This window comes from Pan paniscus, chromosome X (genome assembly GCF_029289425.2).
Source record: "Pan paniscus chromosome X, NHGRI_mPanPan1-v2.0_pri, whole genome shotgun sequence".
Classification (NCBI taxonomy): domain Eukaryota; kingdom Metazoa; phylum Chordata; class Mammalia; order Primates; family Hominidae; genus Pan; species Pan paniscus.
Window position 1 is genome coordinate 103,262,479 of NC_073272.2, and position 6,319 is coordinate 103,268,797.

The following is a 6,319-nucleotide window of genomic DNA, read 5'->3' on the forward strand; positions in this document are numbered from 1 at the left end:
TACGTTAAATGAAATTTAAAAGATTGCTCATGAAATAATTTAAACCTTTTCAAAATCTTCTAATAAACAGGTAAAAGCACTTCCAGTACTTTAAAGTATTTATAGCCATCCCAATAGCTTAATTTTAAGGGTTATTATAGTACATGTAGTTATTATGCATACATGGCATGTCATTAACACTCTCTAAACAGTGAGAATTGTAGACTCTAGTTTGTGGCACCACTCCCATGTTATTCTGGTGATGGCGTAGGATGATCAATTACACCTGTGCAACACTAACGTCACAGTCTGTCTACCACAGCGTAAAATCCAGTTATCTATCTAGATTTTAATAAAACAATGTCTATCAAAGTCCCAGACAATACATAATTTATAAGTAGACTTGTATATTCACAAGCCTTTGGGGTATTTAAAAAATTATTTTAAAATATTAAGGATATTTAGCACTCAATGAAAACAATGAACTGAAAAATAAACCACAATAGTTGCTGGAGTTCAATATCTGGTTTAACAAAAAGTGTTTATCAAAACACCTATAATTTCTTACAACATTATGGAGAGGAGTTTTCCTCAGTCTAAGCTGAATCCAATGTTTTTCCTACAGTATGATTAAAAGTGTAAGAATGAAAGGCACACATAATAGCCAGTTTTAAAGAGCTGTGGGGATGGCAAGCAGATGTTCCTGAAGTACTGGTGCAGGAGAACAAAGACCACACAACATTTTCCTCTTTGTTTACCATTGGCATTGATTTGCTATTTACAGTAGTTTGCAAAAATACATTATAAAAACTGAATGAGGTTCTATTTTTAAGTTGAGCTTCATAACATATATACACACTTCATCTGCAAAAATCTTTGAAGGATCTGAAGTAATAAAGTGACACTAATACTGAAACACAGGTAATAAAAGGTACCAAAGCACTGATAATGTGAATCATCATCATCAAGATAATCTGGGTAAATATTGCACACATCTTGTCAGTTGTTGCTATGACCTTTACATATCCAACTGCAAAAGGAATCCTTTATGGCTTTTTGCTGTATCACTTATTCGAAGAAGGGCTGTTTTACGTCCAATAGCAATTAGTGAAGATTGGCATTGAACATGAGGCCTAGGTTTCAAAATTAGTTTTCCTGTATCATCACAAGACATATTGTATTCTGCTAATATCGTTTGACGTTGAGCAGCTATAATTGATGGTGCAACTACTCTCTTGTGTATTCCAGCAAAGAACAAGCCTATTAGAGGGATATAGCTAATGGTAAAAAATGGATGATTCCATAATGATGTGAAGAAGGACACCTTTTGTGTCTCTGGATCTATCAACCAGTTCCAGGCACCAGTAGCGTACAGACAGATATCACTAGAAGAAGCATTCTCCAACATCCAGTAGCAGGTTGCAAACAATGAATATATTCAGTAAGTCTCCTCTCAAAAGCCTTGAGCTCTTCTGCCTGCTCCAGCAAATTCATGTCAGGTGGCAGCTCAGGTCACTGCCATGGCCCTGTCCACCAGAAAGAATGTTATTCTTATTGACCTAGTATTTGGTAGCACAATAGCATGACTCTAGTCAATAATAATTTGATTATACATTTTAAAATAACTAAAAGAGTATAATTGGATAGTTTCTAACACAACAGATTTAAGGCATGCATACCGCATTTGCCGTGATGTGATTATTATGTATTGTGTGACTGTATCGAAGTATCTATACACTCCATATATATATATATATACCTACTATGTACCCAAATATTTTTTTTTTGAGATGGAGTCTTGCTCTGTTGCCCAGGCTGGAGTGCAGTGGCATGATCTCAGCTCACTGCAAGATCCACCTCCCCAGTTCACGCCATTCTCCTGCCTCAGCCTCCCAAGTAGCTGGGACTACAGGTGCTCGCCACCACGCCTGGCTAATTTTTTGTATTTTTAGTAGAGATGGTGTTTCACCTTAGCCAGGATGGTCTCGATCCCCTGACCTTGTGATCTGCCCTCCTCAGCCTCTCAAAGTCCTGGGATTACAGGCGTGAGCTACCGTGCCCGGCCCCAAACATTTTTTAAGTGGACAAAAGACATAAACAGATACTTCTGAAAAAAAGGCATACACATAGCCAACAAGTGATGCAGGGCAGGCAAGATCCAAAATTGGGGCTTAGCCTGGGAGGGCTTTTGGCTTAGCCCAGGAAATAATTAAAGGGTAAGCCACTGGTAAAAGTAAAAGTAGACAGCAACTTTTATTGAAGCAGCAGTGTACACCAGCAGCAGAGCTACTGCTCCTTGTGGAGCAGGGCTACCCCATAAGCAATGTACCCAGAGTAGCAGCTCAGAGGCAACTCTGTGGTCATATTTATATTGACTTTTACTTATATGCAAATTAAGTGGTGGATTATGCAGAAATTTCTAGAAAGACCGTAGTAACTTCTGGGTCACTGGGTCATTGCCATGGAAAGGGGCGGTAACTTTCAGGTGTTGCCATGGCAATGATAAACTGACATGGCAGACTGGTGGGCATGTCTTATGGAAAGCTACTTCTGCCCCATCCCTGTTTTAGCCAATCCTCAATTTGGTCGGGTGTCTGAGCCCCACCTCTGGAGTCAAGTCCTGCCTACTACTTCATTCCCCCCTCAAACAGTAGATATTCATCCTTAATCTTAATGGGGCTGCAGAAGGGCAGAAGTCCATCTTCTGTAACTGCTTCCTGCTGAGTTTATGGGAGTAGGCAGTGCCTAGCACCAGATGACTAAAAAATCTCTGGACACCTGATCTAAGTGGCCCAAGTCAGTATGACTTGGAGAATGAAAGCATCCTGCCTCTAGGCCCCTTATTTCAGAGGGATGGGTTGGAAGCCTTGTGCCAGCATTGTCTTCACTTAGAACTGTTTTAACCTAGAAGACACAAACTTTACTAAGAGGTTAAACAAGCAAGGGCCAAAAAAATATAGTAACAACAGGACATCTATCCAAGATCCTAGGAGAGGTAAAAACCAGGTGAAACTTGGGAAGGCACTTTTGATAGTCTACCTGATATAGTGGAGTCAGTGCCCTGGTTATATCTATGTAACCAGGTAGCTTGTTCATAGATTTTTTTGAATGTAACCTCAACTTGTCCAGAGTTGTTAATATATGTACAGCAGGTTTTATTAATAACTGCACATATTCCACCTTGTTCAGATAGTAAATAATTCAATGCTAGTCTATTATCAACAGCTACATTTGCAAAAGAGTCCAGAGACTCTTGAATTATCTTTAATGACTGACCTGTGTTGGCAACTAAGAATTCGAGTTCTTTAGGGTTGACTTATGGTAAGCAAAGCTGCTGCAGGGTGACACTAGTCCTATTGCTGCCTCGATTTCCACCAGAATTAATCCTATTGCTCACTTATTTCTAGTGTTTGGGGGTCCTATGCAGTTATAGACTGTGACCCCTGGAGGGGCAAGGGTGGCCAACATACTTTCACCTCTGTCCCAAGTTATTGCTATACAAGGGAAAGCTACTTCTAAAAGAACAGATGGCTGCCTGGGGAGTCAGGAATGGTTATGGGACGTACCTTTTCTCCATTTGTGGCCACAAAAAAATGAGCCAAGTTGGGGCACAAATAGAGACACTATGGGGTGTGGTGTGTATCCATTGCTGCCAAATTGGGCCTATAGAGATGTTCTTTCCCTGTTGCAATGGGAGTGGCCAAACAATCTTCTTTTCCAGAAGGGAATGGTACTCTCCGCTCCCAAGATTAGATAACTGTTTTCCCCTGTATGTTCTGATCTAGGAAAAGGCATCATATTTGCTCTCCTCACTTACAAATGGAATCCCATTTACCTCACTGCAGCCTCGAGAATTTGACAACTAAAGTTGCATCAGAGCATTGCAGGGAAACTTCTACTTTTGTGTCATTAACACAACAGTGAGCGCAAACGGTAGAAACATTAGTGCACTGGAGATAAAAATACCCAACTTCCCAGGTCTACATAATAGTGGTGGTGGGGAGTTCAGGTGGAATCTATTAACTGTAGGAGAGTTCCAGTTAACAAATAGGGGTTTGGGTACTTTGGGATCACCATGATTAGTCAGAAGGTCTGGAGAGATGGCCATGAGATTTTCTGGATAGGCCAGAAAACAGAACTGTCTATCCTGGAGATGTTAATGACAAATCCAGCAACCATAAAGATGATTCCCTGATGCTATAATTTTGAAATATTTACTATATAGTTTTGTTCCCATCCATGCTGGATCAGGGTAATTGGGAGAGAAAAGAGGATTAACAGTGGCAGCATAGTGTACAGTTGGGCCTTAGATTGGCTGAACACCCAACAAGGACAAAAGAGATATTTCCCAGGAGGAGGCAGCTGGCTAAAGTGATAGAAAAGAAGTATTACAGTAAAAAAAAAAAAAAAAAAGAGGTAAAAATTAATGCTCCTATTCCCACCCACAGCATTAAGTTATCACTTCTGGCTGAGTGTTGATTCTTTTAAATGGGTAGGAGAGGTTTATAGATGTAGTGTATTAGTCCATTTTCATGCTGCTGATAAAGACATACCTGAGACTGGATAATTTATAAAGAAAAAGAAGTTTAATGGACTCACAGTTCTATGTGGCTGGGGAGGCCTCACAATCATGGCAGAAGGTGAAAGGCATGTATTACATGGCGGCAAGCAAGACAGAATGAGAACCAATTGAAAGGGGTTTCCCCTTATAAAACCATCAGATACCATGAGAATTACTCACTACCATGAGAACAGTATGGGGGAACCACCCCCATGATTCAATTATCTCCCACCGGGTTCCTCCCACAACATGTGGGAATTACGGGAGCTACAATTCAAGATGAGATTTGGGTGGAGACACAGCCAAACCATATCATGTAGGTTGTGCTGTCCTCCCTTTGTGCCTGTGACTCATAAGGAACATATTTAATCCCAAATAGGTGTACCCAAGTAGTTATTCCCTGAAGTTTAATGGTGGTGGGGGTATTTAACAATATCTGATAGGGGCCTCATATGGTTTGGATCTGTGCCCCCATCCAAATTTCATGTTGAATTGTAATCCCCAGTGTTGGAGGTGGGGCCTTGTGGGAGATGATTGGAGCATGGGGTCATATTTCTTGTGAATGCTTTTGTATCATCCCCTTGGTATTGTACTCATAACAGTGAGTGAGTTCTCATGACAGCTGGTCATTTAAAAGTGTGTGGAACTGGCCAGGCGCAGTGGCTCATGCCTGTAATCCCAACACTTTGGGAGGCTGAGATGGGTGGATCACGAGGTCGGGAGTTCGAGACCAGCCTGACCAACATGGTGAAACCCTGTCTCTACTAAAAATACAAAAATTAGCCAGGCGTGGTGGCACGCACTTGTAATCCCAGCTACTCAGGAGGCTGAGGCAGGAGAATCGCTTGAACCTGGGAGGCAGAGGTTGCAGTGAGCCAAGATCTTGCCATTGCACCCCAGCCTGGTGACAGAGTGAGATTCCAACTCAAAAAAAAGAAAAAGTGTGTGGAACCTTTGTATCTTGCTCCTGCTCTGGCTATGTGAAGTGCCTGCTCTCTCCCTTTGCCTTCCACCATGATTGTAAATTTCCTGAGGGCTCCCCAGAAGCCAAACAGGTGCCAGCATCGCTTCCTGTATAGCCCACAGAACCATAAGCCAATTAAACCTCCTTTCTTTATAAATTACCCAGTCTCAGGTATTTCTCTATAGCTACGTGAGAACAGCCTGATATAGGACCTTTTCATTTGGGTTGTAATTGATCTTCAGGGGATCCTTCTTTTTAGTAAGACTAAGTCTTCTGGTTAGAGGTGATACTTTATTTCTATATTCTTGAAGGGCCTTGTGAACAAAGCCTAAATTTCAAAGAGGGCATAGTGAGGTGTGTCCAACCTCCTGTTTCCCATCATGGCCTGAATTCTTTGTTTGTTTGTTTTAGACTTCTTTGGAATTTCCTTTGGCCAAGAGACTTAGAGTAAAAAAACTGCCATTGTGGGAAGCTGTCCATTGGGCCAAGGGTCCAACATTCCCAATAAACTTACTTGAGGAGGCAGCTCACTGGGGCTAGTAAAAGAAGGTTAGCTCTAATAGTGATTGGGAGCTTTTTTATGTGTCACCAGGGGCAGTTAGTACATTCTCATTGCCAACGACCCTTTTGTTTATACTGGGCATGCTGATTCTGGCCTAGTGAATCAGTGGGCCAGTGAGTCAGGGCTCTTATCTGGGCATATCAGATGCCAATCTCGTGATGCTTTCTTGGGATGGGAAATTCTGACGTGGCAGGGGACTTAAAGCAACTGTTAATGATTGCACTTTTTGGCTATTTTTTGTTTTTGTTTTTGT

General features: G+C 41.5%; 1 pseudogene; it reads right to left on the bottom strand.

The window, feature by feature from the left end:
- Nucleotides 1–569: 569 nt before the first annotated feature.
- Nucleotides 570–1,473, bottom strand: LOC134729769 (nuclear envelope phosphatase-regulatory subunit 1-like; annotated as a pseudogene).
- Between the last annotated feature and the right edge of the window lie 4,846 nt (nt 1,474–6,319).